The following is a 16,324-nucleotide window of genomic DNA, read 5'->3' on the forward strand; positions in this document are numbered from 1 at the left end:
GCTGAACTGCATAGTAAAAGCTTGTCTCAAAAAAGAAAAATTTGTTTCAAATCTGAATGGAGTAACTTTGCCTATTAAAATACACACTGGTTGACTGCATCAAAAACAAAACACAGCTGTGTGTTGCCTACAAGGGACTCCCTAGGGAGTCCTTTAAGGACATGAGTAAATGGGAAAGTGTAAGGATGGGAAAAGATAAGCCTTGCAAATAGAAACTAAAAGAAAATAGGGGTAATTATACTTGTATCAGACAAAACAGACATTGAGTCAAAAACTAATTTGAAAAAACGAAGTGAGGATAAGGAAACAGTCACCTCATCAAGAGGATAGAACATCTTAAATGGGTATAGTCACACATGCCTTTAGTTGTAGCTACTTGGAGGCTGAGGTAGAAGCATCACAAGGTGGACTCCTGGGCAGCATTGTGAGATGCTGTTAAAAATAAGTATGTATATACTCTCTATATTCAGATTTATATAACATATAGATTTACTTGTATAAATGTTTTAATAAATTTATTGAGACATCATAAGATTAATACAAGTTACCTTTGGCCTCCACAATTACAAGAGGTGCTCTAAATAGTGGCCACTGGCTTTCAGATATTTGTTAGTGCAATAAACTGCTTCAAGATTAATTATATGTAAGACTATGCAAATTTCCTATTTTATCACTATTTCCTTCATCAGAGTCAATCAAGATTCCTAATCTCACATTGCAGTCCTCTTTTTACGTCTTTTTGTGTGTGTGTGTGTGTGTGTGCATGGTCTCACTATGCAGCTCAGACTTGTAGTGATCCTCCTGATTTGTACCTCCTTAGTGCTGGAATGACAGGTGTGGGCCACCATGTCCGGACTCCATCGCTGGCTCAGCATGCCTAGGGGCGGGGCTGGCATGGTGTGCTGTGCCAGGGATCAAACCCTGGCCCCTGAGCTTACCTAAGCAAGTGCTTAGTCTGCTGAGCTATAACGCTGGCCTTTGCATTACTCTTGATACTATCAAAATCCCCAACAATTATGGTCACATATTACCTGTTTGTGTGTAACATAATTACTGATGAATTTGAATTTACTGTAGTCATTTTAATGATTTCCATTATTTTTGTTGGTATATTTTAATATATCATTTTGTCATTAAATTATTTTTATTCTTAGAAGTCTGAACGTATGTACTCTATTACCTAAAGATTTCTGTTTTAAAAGTCTTAGTATTTTTTTTGTAGAACCAGTGATTGAAATCAGGCTCTTGCACTTGTCAGGCAAGCTCTTATTACTGAGCTATCTCCCTAGCCCCTAAAAGTCTTAGTATCTTTCGTTTCTCATAAAGTATAAATACAGTTTTGAACACAGTGATTTTTGTGACCAGGTGTTGATTGGTAAGTTAGCTGAAAGTATGCTTTAGAGTAGTGCGAAGTAAAACAATGCCAACATCCTAATGGATGCAGAACATAGCTATGAAGAGGAACTATGACTGGGCCCATCCTGAGACCCAGAAATTGAAATATGACCCAGAGACTTAGTAAAATGCTTTCTTTAAAAAATTTATTTGTGGGGGGCCTGCCCCTTAGCTCAGTTCTTTAAGTGGCTGCTTCAACAAAGCAGTTAGGCTCAGGTTGCTGTGGTTCGATCCCCACAACTCAAGCCAGCCAAACTTGCCCTAAAGGCATTTGGAGCAAAAAAAAAAAAAAAAAATTATTTGATACAGGGTCTCAGACTCACAGTGATCCTCTTGACTCAGACTCCCCAGCACTGGGATACAGGTGTGTGCCACCATGCCCAGCATGGCATGTAGTACCAGGGATCAAACCTGGGTCCTTGAGCTTGCCAGGCAGACACTTAGAATGCTAAGCTATCTCTGCAGCCCAATGCAGAGACATATTGTGACCTATGAAGATCAGTTCCAACTTCTTTGTCAGCTCTTCCAATTATGATACATCACTGTTTGTTCTCCCTTTTATTCATTTATTTTTTTATGTATTTGCTACAGTGTCTCACTATGCAGCTCGGATTCATAGTGATCATCCTGTTGTCAGCCTCCCTAGCACCACCATACTCGGTCTCGGTGGCCAGCTCAACGTGCCTGGGTGCGGGGTCAGCATGGCATGTGGTGCCAGGGATCGAACCCTGGCCTATGTGCTTGCTAAAGCAGGCCCTTAGACTACTGAGCTATCTCACCAGCCCTCTCCCTTTGTTTTCTGACTTGTTTTTCCAGTCCAATGGCTTGAACCCCAGGCCTTCACACTGAACCCATTTTTATTGTTTATTTTGAGAACTTGTGTTCCTCCTGCCTCAGCCTTTTGGAGTATTAACAACATGGATATATTATTTAACACTTCATGCAGGTTAGAAGTGTAGGCATGGCTTAGCCATGGTTTCTGTTCAGGATTTCATAAAATTAAAACCAAAGTGCTCTCCATGGTGCATTCTCAGGATGCTGACACACCTGAGGATGTGCTTCCAGTGCCTTAGGAGGGTATATTGGGATCCTGCCCCTTTTTCTTTCCTCTCCAATGTCCATGAGTTAACAGGTTTCCCCCACTATATGCTTCTGCCATGATGGGCTGCTTCACCTGAACAGGCACCACCAACCCAACAGGTCCAAGCCACCATGGACCAACACTTCTGAAAACATAAGCCAAATCTTTCCTTCTTAAAGTCTTTTAATTCAGATATTTCGTTATAGTGACTAAAAGCTAACACACATTCTGTCTGCCCCAGGGAATGCAGGTATAAAACATGGCAGAATGCATGGAGAAGCTTTTGAGCAATCTGAGAAGTAAATATTAGGAAATGAGTGGGAGAAAAATCCCATGAGATTTCAAACTAGTAGCAAACAGTGCAGTTTCCCCTTACAGTATCATCTATTACACAGTGTAGCTACAATACCCAGAAGTCAATATAAGCACCACAGAGAAAGCTCATAAAACTTTCTTGCACAGCCTACAGAGAGGCCTCTTCCTCATGCTTAGAACTTCTTGTTTTCACTTTCATTTGTCACTACCCTTCAGCAGTCCTGTGGTGGCAGCAAGACCTGCTACAGACAATGAGAACCTGGACAAGACAGACAATGACACTTAATTCACCTTTAGGCAGAGACTCAAAAAGTACTGCAATGTCTTTGAAAACACAATTCACATTGAATTCACAACTCACACAGTGCTGAGTAAATCTTGCAAGTTGAAACCAATGAGTAACTGGCTGACTTAACAATAAACTACATTCTCCAGAGGATTGACTGGTTGCAGCAGGGGACATTAAATTGCGGGCCTGAGACATGCTAGGCCAGTACCCTAATACAGCTATATCGCCAGCCCTTTCTGTAGGGTGTGAATACTCAGGGTGCAACAACATAATCAAAATATTTGGAATGTACTCCAAAATTATACAGGATATTGTAGTCTTACCACGTTCTTGAGGATGTGTGTGGCACTACCAGAAGGCTAACATTCATGACACTGGTATCCTATAAGAAGAAAAAGGATGTAATGTAAATTTTTAAAGAATTGATAATGAAAAACTTCAAAGTTTGTGAAAAAGAAATCTTGAGGCCGAAGAAGTTTAATGAATTAAACTGTGATAACTCCAAGGAAATGTCCTGAACATAAACTGCTGAATGTGGAAGACAGAAAATCTTGAAAGGAACCTTAGAATTACAACCCATTTTTATGGGATAAATGTAAAGGCTAAAAGCAAATTAAACATCTTTTTCTTTGGGCAGTCCTGATGTTTGAACCTCAGGCCTTGCACATTTCAATTAAAGACTCTACCAGGGAGGTTCTTTTTTTGAATGTGGGTTGGTTTGTTTTTGTGATGATAATCAAATCCAGGGCTGTACTACACAAGGCGGTACCACTAAGCCACACCCCCCCCAGCCCTGAATTAAACATTTTTAAGGAGAAAAAAAGCATAGACTTAAACATTTGTGTTGGACAAAGGGACTATATTCTAGGATATTTGTTCTGTATTTGTTTTTAGCCACTGTCTTCATTACATGCATAGAGCTGCTGAAGCTCCACATGGTGAGAGTTGTGCGTATTTGATGGTGGTACAGCTTGTGAGAAGTAATATAGGAGGTAGGTGGCAAAGATGGCTGGGAAAATAAGTGGGATCTCTCATTTATAAGACCCCAGGACAGTGCCAAATACTTCCCCAAGATCTTATATCTGGGACTTCTCTTGGGCTCCCAGGAGAAGTGATGACATATAAGAACACAGTGTCTGTCTCCTAGAGCAGGGTGTACTTTTATTTGTGTTCATTTTCCCCTTTCATTTGGCCCAAATGCAGAGCCAGTTTTCCCCTTATCCCTTCACTTCAAATAAATTTTTAGCAATATTTTTGGCTTGTCTCAGCCAGTTTTTTGAGGCAAGGACCCGGAATACATTTCTACAGGAACTACCTGGTAACAGCAGGACATAACAGGAGGCCCTTAGGTCCAGAGGTGAAGATGTGCCCATGAAGAGGGCTATGGAAGCCCCATCCCCCAGTCTCTCTTTGCTTCCTGTTTCATACTTAAGTTGTTTGGGCCATCATGCACTCCCACAGTGGTGTGACACTCTTGGCAGATGCCCAGCACAATGGTTCCACCTGATCTTGAACAATAGGCCAAAATGAATCTCTCTCTATTACCTAATGGTTAGTCCTAGGCAATGCTAACTTAAAGGAAACTTGTTTGTGTGCAAATATTCTCAATAAAAAACTAGCTAAAGTTATCCAAGGATGGTGTTTGTCATGGTTTGTGTCTAGGTGTGGCCCTAAGGCCTCTTGCAGTCATTGGAGTGGGCTTCTAGAGTATGTGATTAATTCATGATCCAATGCTGGGATTATGGGTGTGAGTGCTACACCCACCCGGGGTGGCTCTCTGAATGCTATATAAGGGAGCAAAGAGCCTTGCTCTCTGCCACTGCTGCTCTTCTCTTTTAGCTCTTGCTATTTTGTTGTTTTCCTCTGCCATGAACTGCTGCCCTCTGCAATGTACCACTCTGCCTTGGACCCAGCTGAGTAGACTGAAACCTCCACAAACTGTGAGCTAAATAAAGATTTCCTTCTTAAATTTTTGGTGTCAGGCACACTGATTATTTTTTACCCCATCTGGCATAACTTTTTTGTTACAAATTGAAAGGCAAATCCTGACCTTTATATAGAAATAGAAAAATAAACACTACATTGCCAGCAGAATCTTTAAAGAGAGGAATACAGCTGGAAGATTCACATTTGCAGATTTCAAAATATGTTACAAACTTGTACTGATAAAATAATGTGTTAGTAGTCAGGTGTGGTGGTACATGCCTGTAATCCCAGGACTTGGGAGGCTGAGGCAGGGGATCACTGTGAGTTCAAGACCAGCGTGGGCTACACTAGTGAGTTCAAGGCTAGCCTAAACTGCATAGTGAGACCTTGTCTCAAAAAATAAAAACAAAACAAAAATAATGTGTTCATGGCTTCAGGACAGACATATACATTACTGGGCTTGAGTTAAGAGTCCAGAAATAAACCCTCATAGAAATGATGAATTAATTTCTGGTAAGATGGTCAGAGTAATTCCCTAGGGATAGAAAAGAATGTTTTCAACAGCCAGGCATGGTGGTGCATGCCTATAATCTCAGAACTTGGAAGGGTGAGGCAGAATGATTGTCACAAATTTGAGGCCAGCGTGGGTTATATAGTTAATTCAAAGCAGACCTGAACTACATAGAAAAACAACAAGAACAACAAAAAAAGATGGGGGGGGGTAGTCCCCCAGCATGGTAGTGGCCTAGCAAAGCAGAGTGCACCAGTGAGGTGGAAAACTGTTTTGAGAGGCTCCTACAGAGGCAGTGGTTGTTGAGTGAAATGAAATAGTGCTGTGTTTCAGCACACCAACATGGAACACAAGTGGGAGGGTGGGGCCACCATTTTATCTCAAAGAGTTTGGGACAAACTCCAGCATCAGAACAGTCCCAGGGTGCTTCATTTCTAAAGTTCCAAAGTGGAAGGAGGGAAGAGCTGTTCAGTCTATATAATAGACTACTGGCTGTTGGGAAGCAGACTGGGGGGATCTGAGAGTAGGAGCTGGAACCACACAGACTGTGCACTGGTCTAAGACCACCATGAAAAAACAAATGGATGTGGCAATAGAAAAAAAAAAATCTCCCAGGTAAAAAAAAATGAAAATGATGATCAAAATGAAAGACATACCCAAAAAATCTAGACTAGACACAGATAAAAAGTAGAGGAGCTTAGGAAAATGATGGAAAGCATGAATGCCCAACAGAAAAGAAATGGAAGCTATGGACCAGATTCAAGTAGATATACAGGAGATATCTGGATTCTGTTGAAATTATATACAACAGATTGAAAAAACAGGAACTGTACAGTGAGAGTTCATTGATCTAGAATACAGGATTAAGATTAACAATCATGAAAGGAAGTGATCTTAAAAATAAGGGACCATGAGGGCCAGGAAGATAGCTCAGTAGAATAAGCGCTTGCCTGGCAAGCCCAAGGGCCTGAGTTCAATACCTGGTTCGGTTCTGAAAAAAAAAAAAAAAAAAAAAAAGAAAGAGAAAAAAAAAGGACCATGAGAAAATCAATCCAACTGTTTCAAGATTAAGCAAAAAGAACAACATCAAGTGAATTAGAGTTAACGAGAAAGGCAGAAATAGCACAAATGTCATAAAAACTTCTTCATAGAAGCAATGGCAGAAAAATTCTCAAACATGGAAAAGAATTTGACATATAAATAAGTGAGGCATAAAAATAGCCATGACTAAAATCTTCACCAAGGCATATAATAATCGAGATTCCAGAAATTAAGCATAAGAACAGATTAAAGGCTCTTAGAGAAAAGAAGCAAATTACCTATAAAGGAAAACCCATTAGAATTACAGCAGATGTCTCAACATAAAACCCCAAGTCAAGGAGAGCTTGTAGTGAGGTATTGCAAGCCCTAAAAGAAGAACCTACAACCCAGATTGATGTGCCCTGAAAAACTATCTTTCATAATCAATAAGGAATTAATATACTTCCATGCCAAAGAACAACTGAAGAAATGCTCCAAAAGATATTGTAGAAAGAGATAAGGAAGATCACAATTTCAAGGACACCAATAGAAAGAAGCCACCAGTTAGGGTATACAATTTAGACAAAGATAGACAGGGTACTAAGAACAGGAAAATAATATGAGAAATATAAGTCAATACATATCTGTTATCAATGAAAATGGTCTCAATTTACCAATCAAAAGAAACAGTCTGGCAGGATGGATCAAGAAGAAAGATCCAACAATATGCTGCATACAAGAAACATATTTAACCAAAAAAAAAGATTGAAAGTCAAAGGAAGGAAAATACTCTGTGAGAGTATTGTTATTATATTATATTTAGCGACAATATGAACTTTAAGCAAGACTGATTAAAAGAGGATATAGAAGATCATTACATACTTGTTAAGGGAAAACTCCAAGAAGAAGAGATAACAAATATATAACAAATACAAGTGTACCCAACTACATAAACCAAATACTAATGGACATGAAAAACAAATACTAATATAATTGTAATGGAGACCTTAAAACCACCTTGTTACAAATAGACAAACCAACTAGACAAAAAAAAAACAAAAAACAAAAAACAACAACAAAAAAAACAACCAAGAAAGAAATATCAGAACTAGATCAAACCTCTGAAGAAATAGACTTTGTAGAAAGGGGAATTGCACAGTGAGAGTTCACTGATCCAGAAGACAAGATTAAGGTTAATGACTATTAAAGGAAAACTCTCTTAAAAATAACAAGAGACCATGAAAAAAATCAATCCATGAAATTGATTGTTCCACCCCACAACATCAGAATATATATTCTTCTCAGTGGCATGTGAGATATTCTCCAAAATAGCCCATATGCTACACCATAGAATATGCTTAACTAAATGCAAAGGAAATTACCCATGTATATTATCTCACTACAGTGCAATAAAAATGGAAATTAATGGCAAAATAACCCCACTAAAGAATAACTACATAAACACACGGAAATTAACACTCTCCTGAACAACCAGAGGGCACAGATGAAATTAAATAAGAAAGTAAACTGTATTTATAATTAAATTATGTTGCTGATACAACATACTGTACTTTATTGCACACAATGAATGCATTCCTAAAAGGGAAATTTATAGCAGTGAATTCTCACATCAAGAAAGCAGAATGAGTTTAAATAAACAACCTACTGTTGAATCTCAAACTTCCACAAAAAAGATCAAATCAAACCCAAACTTCTGACAAGGAAGAAAATTATAAATACAAGAGCAGCAATTAATGCAACAGAGACTAACGAAAGAATCAATGAAGTTAAGAGTTTGATTCTTTGAAAGATTAAATAAAATTGACAATTCCTTAGCCAACCTTATTAAAAAGAGGTGAGAAAAGACACAAATTCACGCCATTATGAAAGAAATGGGTGAAATCACAAAAGATCCTGTGAAAATTTAGAAGATCATCAATACTTAACTCAAGAACTTCTATTCTAATAAGATAGAAAACACAGAAGAAATGGATAGATTCCTAGGTACTTATGAATTGCCAAAACTGAATTAAGAAAATATAAGAATTCTAGGGCTGGGGAGACAGCTTGGCAGTCTAAAAGCCTGCCTGGCAGGCACAAGGACCTGGATTTGATCTCTTGTACTGCATGCCATGCTGGTCCCAGAAACCTGGGTGCACCATGCCGGCCACCAAAACTAGGCCTGGTGGCACACACCTCTAATCTCAGCACTGGGGAGACTGGGACAGGAAGATCACTATGAGTCTGACCTGCATAGCAAGACCCTGTATCAAATAAATAAATAAATAAATAAAAATAAATAAATAAAAATTCTAAATAACACAATCTCGTTCAGTAAAGTTGAAAATGTAATTAAAAATATACCACCAAAGAAAAGCTTAGGTCCTGATGGATTCACTACTGAATTCTACAAGACATTTAAAGATAATCTAATGATACTACTGATGAAACTAATGATATTAAAAGGGAAGCAAGGCTGCTTCAACAAAGCAGTCAGACTCAGGTTGCTGTGGTTCGATCCCCACAACACAAGACAGCCAGTCATGCCTTGAAGGCATTTGGAGCAAAACACACACACACACACACACACACACACACACACACACACTTCTGCCATTTTAGTCAGGCTCAGGTTGCTGTGGTTCTGATCCCCACAACACAAGACAGCCAGTCATGCCTTGAAGGCATTCGGAGCAAAAAAAAAAAAAAAAAAGGGAAGCAATACCTCCAAAGTCATTCCTGGAAGCAAGTATTACCCTGATACCCAAACCAGGAAAGACTTCACCAAAAACGAATTATAGGCCAATCTCCCTATTGAACATGCAAAAATCCTCATTAAGATACTGGCAAACAGAATGTAGCAAATCATCAAGATTATTCACCATGAGCAAGTGGGATTCATCCCAGATATGCAGGGATGGTCCAACATATGCAAATCAATAAATGCAATACACCATATCAACAGAGCCAAAGGAAAAAAAAATCACACAATCATCTCAATAGATGCAGAAAAAGCACTTGACAAAGTTCAATACCCATTCATGATAAAAAAAAAAAACAAAAAACAAAAAAACACCTTACCAAAGGGCTGGCCTGATATCTCAGCGGACTAGAGAGCTTGCTTAGGCAGAGCGCAGTGGCCAGGGTTTGATCCCCTGTGGTGTGCCATGCTGGTCCCACCCCTGGGGCACGCTGAGATGGCGAATGAGACTGGGCATAGTGGCGTGCGCCTGTAGTCCCAGTGCTTGGGATGCTGAAAGACAGGAGGATCAGTACGAGTATGATCTATGTAGTGAGATGCTGTAGACCCTGTATCCCCTGTACTAAGTGCAAAACAAACAAAAAAACCCTACCAAAAATAGGAATAGTCTTTATCTCAATCTGATAAATATTATCTATAACTAACCTATAATAAACATCGTACTAAATGGTCAAAAACTGAAAGCTTTCACACTACAACCAGGAAGAAAAGGATGTCTAAAAGCACTACTCATATTTAATATAGTTTTGGAAACATTAACTAGAGCGATTAGACCCCAAAATGGAATAAAGATAGGAAAGGAAGTTATCATTGTTTGCAGATATGATATTCTACATAGAGGATCCCCAAACTTCCACCAAAAGACTTGTAACCCAATTTTAAAAACCCAGTTCAGTAGTGTAGTTGGATACAAAGGAAATACTCAAAAATCAGTAACATTTTTGTACACGAACAAGAAACACAGAAATTACATCAATAATATTTTTCACAATACATCAAAATATTTTTTTATACACTGAAGTGCTACTCAGTAGTAGAATAAACTTGAGACATTTAAAGGTAAATAGATCCAACGTAAGACTATATCTTTTAAGACTATGTCTTAAGTGAAATAAATTGGACCTACATGTGTAAACATCATAGTTTTTCTGTTGTGAGAACTCAAAAGTGTAAACACATGTTAACATATATAATAGGCACTGTAAAATATGAAGAAAATTTTCAAAAGGAAGGAACTATGAAGGGGAAGGAAGAGAAACAGAAAAAATGATAAAAGAAAGATAAAATGAAATAAAGCTTTGTAAATAAGAAGAGGCTTGAAAGGAGATTGGGAAAAGGAATTAAGATATATCATATATATCTCATACATATCACATATACTCATACTGGTACAAATTCCCTATAATGAATATGGTCATTACACATATCTACATTGCACCAGATTTAATATTAATAAAAATAAATCTATTTATTTTTACATTGTGTATGTCAGGTATTCATCTCAGCAACAGAAAGCTCATGAACGCAGGGTCCATCCTTTATCTGTAGTACCTGTGCCCTTGGTGCAGCCAGTGGGCCCTGAGTCCTCTCCCCCCAGCAATCTGTCGTCTTGTTCTGGTTTGTGCAATGAAGGCTGCATTTTAAACAGCTCGCTCCTGGCAAGCTCACTGTGTTTTATGAGTCCTTGAACTAATTTTTTTTATAGATCTGACCTAATCAAAAATTTTTAGCTGGGCGTGGTGGTGTATGCATGTAATCCCAGCACTTGGGATGCTGAAGCAGGAGGATGGTTGCGAGTTCAAGATCAGCCTAGGCTAATAAGTGAGCTCAAAGCCAGCCTGAGCTGTATAGCAAGACCCTGTCTTGAAAAAAAAATGCTTCTATAATTACTTGGCATAGATCTTAACTGTACCCACCTTTCTCTAGGAGGTATGACATTAACTTGATGACATCCTCCTCCAGGGATTTGTCACACAGTCATTCAACATACACAAATGCTCAGAAAGGCTATCTTGTGTCTCTTCTTTATTTTTGTCTTACAATATAGTATATTTAAAATTCTATGAAATGGAAAGTAAGAAGTCCCATAGAAAATTTGTGAACATTGAGACACAAACATCCTTATTTTTCTTATGTAGTTTCTGAGTAATGAACTTCAATTCACAAGGCATTTAGGAAGCCTTCTTAGTTACCAACTGACTCGACCAGGACTTTCTGTTTCCCAGTCACCTCAAAAAGAGTGAATGGGGGGAAATGACAGCATCTCTTTCACTTCTCTAAGTGCACAGAAATCTCTGAATGAATGAAAGTGTAGGCAAGGAAGTACCCAGTGAATAGAAATCATGTCACCTATGCTATTTTGTGAAATAACAAAGGGTAATACGTGACAGAAATTTTGTTTAACTGCAGCATTGACTGATGATTCCGAAATGATTTATGTTCTTAGATTTTTTTTGCAAATTAGAAGGGGACTGAGAAATGAAGGGTTGGGAGGAGAAGGGGATGTAAAAGGAACTAGGATGTGTTATGTCAGGTACCAGCTGCCCATGATGAGTGTAAATCATTATACACACAAACATGTACTAAAAAAATTAAAAAGATAAAAACTGTTTTCAATAAATGGTACTTGTACAAGTGGTTATCTATAAATAAAATCATGAAGTTGGACCCTTCTTATCTCACAAAAATTTAAAATCAGTCAAGACCTAAAAACTAGAAGAAGGTATAGTACATGAACTTCATGACATTGGCCATAAAAACGTTTTTTAGGCATAATACCAAAACCCAATTGTAAGTAAACAAAGTGGACTGGATCTCAGCAAAACTGCAATCTTTTCTACTTCAAAATGGGCATGGTGAAGCCTCTGAGGAATCCCTGCTAGTTAGAAGACTGCAGCAGGAGGGCTGAAAGTGCAAGGCCAACCTAGGCAACACAGAAAGAGCCTACCTCAAAACCAAAAAAAAAAAAAAAAAAAAAAAAAAAAAGTTACATCCATAATGAGGTATCATTTTACGCCTTGGGTACAGTCGCAATCCTCAGCACCGCACAAACAAAACAATGCAAAAAACAGTGAACACCCAGTGCCTGAGTCCCCAGCTCCAGTCTTGCCTATTAGTTTCCAGTACTCAAGAAATCACGCGTGGGGGTGGCCTCACGTCAAGCCACCCAACCTCAGGTCTGGCCGCTGGCCCTGTATCTGTGTCCAGCCTCAGCTGTGACTCCATCCCAAGCCCATATGCACCCAAGCGGAGAAAACTCGAATTTCTGCGCCTCAATGCGACCCAATGAGCCCGTATTTCGAGCTTGGATCAGGTAGTCCTGATCCTCCCCGCCCCTGCTGGGAAACGGAAGTGACGTCACCGCTCCCGGCAGGCTTTGCCGGCGCTGGCTCTGGGAGGGCGGGTCCTTTTCTCTGTGGTGGGTTTTGCAGCAGAACCCTCTGCCCCAGCCTGTGTACTTAAGTTGCCCAGGCGACAGTTCCTGTTCCATTTCCGGCTGCTTGTTTCTTAGAAACGACTGGTCACTCTGATAGATATTGCAAAAACCAATCAAAGTCAGCCAAGTACTCAGCATTTTTACTTCCCCTTTGCAACTAACACCATAAAAACCTCCATCCCTGAGGTTCAGGGCCTGACGTTTTGAGAAACAACAGATTCTCTGACAGTGCCAGTCTGAAGTTAGAACATCTGCCTCCTAATATCGGGGTTTCTGCTTGCTGCTGGGAGGCTTTTTGTTTTCCGGCACCGGGAATCGCATCGAACCAAGGAGCTCGCGCTTGTCGGGCAGATACGTGCCCGGCCCTGCCATAGCAGTTTTAAGCCAGTTTTAGTGAGGCCAGGCGAGGAACTGGTGGTGCAGGCAGTGGTGAGAGGACGCGCGGCAAAGGCTTGGACCTGGAGTGCTCCCTCCCAGCGGGATCCCAGAAGTCCCTGGGCCATCAGCCCTACGGGTGCTGCCGGGAGCCAATTTCCGTCTTGTTCAGGGCGCGCTTGCTCGGGCTGTGCTCGGAAACGGACCGCTCGTCTTTCAAAGGCTCGGTGGTCTTTGATCTTTTGCCCCGAGGAAAGGAATTCTGCCCCAGTCAAGTTCCCTGGACACCGGCGTTGTGTTCTCTGGCTTCACAGACCCGGCGAGTCCGGTGCGTCCGGGTGAGTACTGGGAGAAAGCTGGCTTGAGAGCTCTTGTTTCTCCTGTTTGAGACAGGGTCTCCCTCTGTAGTCCAGGCCGGCCTCAACTTGCAGCGATCTTCCCGCCTCAGCCTGCCCGGTGCGCTGCTGACCGGCGCGCTGCTGACCGGCGCAGGCCACCGCGCCTGGCTCTTCTTTCTGTGTTTGCGAACAAGCGTTTCATTATAGCAATTGGTTTTCTGTTTGCGCGTGCGGTATTTTTCAATCAGGTAGAAAGATACAACACTTGTGTAGGTGTGCGTGTTTCGTTTGTGAGTACGAACGTTTGTGGCCAGGGGTTGGAGGTGTAGCTTCCTGGGGAACCCTTGCCTAGCATGCGTGAGCGCTGGTTCCAGTCCAGGACCAGAAAGCAAAGCAAGGAACAAGAAGTGTGTGAACTCGGAATCATCCTACTAAACAGAACAGGCATACCCAGTCCTGTTCTTCTTTTGTCCTGTGACAACCCAGATTCCAAATGGGCCTCTTGGAAGGAAGAGGTTTTTAGTGCAGTAATACTTTAACACTGGAATTTATCACTTATTATCTCCCAGAAAGATACTTTACTTGGAGAATTATTTGACATACAGTAAGTTGGAGAACCCGGTGTGGTAATGCATGCCTGTGAGCCCAGCATGGGGGGCTAGGGCTGGGGCAGGGAGGGCATGGTGATTTCTGATGCGACTTAGGCTGAAGAAGGAGTTTAACGCCAGGTAGACAACACACTTGGGTTGCAAGGCTGTGGGACCTTCGTGCCCCCATTGAAAGGCCCCAGGGCACAAGCCTTGGAGCACAGGGAAGTTGGGGTGACTTGCACTTGGCGTTCTGGAGAGAACTAAGCTGTCCTAAGTTGGCACACACATCGAGTGGCCTCTGCTAGTGAGAGTCCCTTGAACTTCCGTGGTCCATTTGGGGGTGGCCACACTGAAGTGATGGGGCCAGGCCTTCTCTGTGCTCTCAGGCAAGTGGAGGTGCCCCACACCAACACTGCTCCCCACTGTGGCCACTACTGTGTCCATGGTAAAGGTCAGGGTACCTTCTAATTGCACTTCTGCCTGGTGGCCTCTTAACCCTGTGTCTTGGTCTCAGGGGTCTTTGTGACAGTGGCTGTAAATTGTAGTTCTGGCCATTTTCTTGTTGTTGGAACAAAATACTCCACAGTCACAACTGAAAGGGGAAGAGGCTTCTTCTGGCTCGTGGTTTCAGTGCTTGGCTGGGTCAAATGCTTCAGTGGCATGGATGGAGGACCTGAAGGGAGACTGCTCAAGTCCTGGTGACCAGAAAGCAGAGAGCAAAGGGAAGAGCTGGGGAGGGACACTCATCCTTGTGGGTCCTGCCCCAGCGAGCTGCCTCTACCAGACCCTCTGCCCCAACTGTTAGTGTTTTTTTTTTTTTTTTTTTTTTTTTTTTTTTTTTTTGTGCAACAGAAAGACAAAAGAAAGCCTTTGTTGAGGACATGGAGAGGACCGCAGGAAGATGGCAGGGATCCTCTGACTTGAGACGAGGGTGGCGGGTGGCAACTGAGATTTTATGGACGTTTTCTAGGGGTGGAGGATGAGGGGCAGGCTCAGTGGCCTGCGCCTGTCTTCACAGATACTCAGGAGGCTGAGGCAGGAGGGTACCTTGAGTTCCAGAGTTCAAGAGCAATGTGGGCAGCACAGTGAGACCTTGTCTCAAAATGAGAAATGAAAACACCAGGGAAGGAGACTTACCTGACTCTGGTTTGGAACAGCAGGTTGAATTGGGGTCAGGTTCTGTGGATGTGGGTTTTTTCTTTTTTCTTTTTTTTGTCAGTGGATGAGTAACAAGTGGGGTGAGTAGCAGATGGCCATGAGAGGAGAAAAAGCTTGAACTAGGTTGGAGTGATCAGGTACCACTGAGTTTCAAGTCACTTCATGTCCTCTGACCTGAAAATGGGCGTGGAGGCAGCAGTTCTGTTGAGTAACATCATGGCACTCCTCTGCATACAAAGCTCAGTGTGCTGGGAATATGCATTTAATGCAAATGAAGGATGTGGCCTTTTATTCCATGGCAGGTGCTGAACATGAAATTGGAGCAGGATGAGTAAGGTGGTGCCTGGTGCGGCCCTCTCTGGCTGGGTACTTGTTTGAATTCCCTCATAATAGTGGAATCATAGTGGAAGGAGATACAAAGTCTGTATTTTAAGATATAAAAAGAGGTTCTGAGTGACAGGATGAACCCTCCCGATGATCATCCTATCACCTTGGAGGACTATTACTCCTCAAGTTTAGTCACATTCTTAACAAATATTGTCACCCAAAGACAGAATTGTGGCCAGGGAGATGGCTCAGTGGAATAAGTGCTTCCCTGGCAAGCACAAGGACCTGAGTTCAATCCCTGGTTCTGCAAAAAACAAACAAACAAAAAACAAAAACAAAGACAGAATTATAATTTTAGCTGCTAGTGACATGTAAAGCAGAGTGGAAAGGAGTTAGGACTGCATAAACCAATGCATATGACCTAACCCATACATTTGCCAAGCAAAGAGGAACTAGCCCACACTGCTACACTTGCTTCTGTAAAGGGTATTGAGGTTGTAGTTGATATCCTTGGTTTCTTACTTTTTTTTTTGTTGTTGTTGGTTGTACTGGAGATTGACCCCTGGGCCTTTGGTCTGAGCTACATTACAGGTGCTTTTTATTTTCTTTTTTATGTTGAGACAAGTGCCTAAATTGCTTAAGCTGGGCTCAAGCTTCAGATCCTTTGGCTTCAGGCTCCAGAGCCAAAATTATAGGTGTCCGCCAGCGCATCTGGCTCCCATTAACCCCTTCTGGGCATCATAGAAGCACTACGTGTTGGTACACTTTATCCTTGTCTCATATACATGCTTGGATTCATTTT

The sequence above is a fragment of the Octodon degus genome, unplaced genomic scaffold (assembly GCF_000260255.1).
Source record: "Octodon degus isolate 3935 unplaced genomic scaffold, OctDeg1.0 scaffold00050, whole genome shotgun sequence".
NCBI classification, from domain to species: Eukaryota; Metazoa; Chordata; class Mammalia; order Rodentia; family Octodontidae; genus Octodon; species Octodon degus.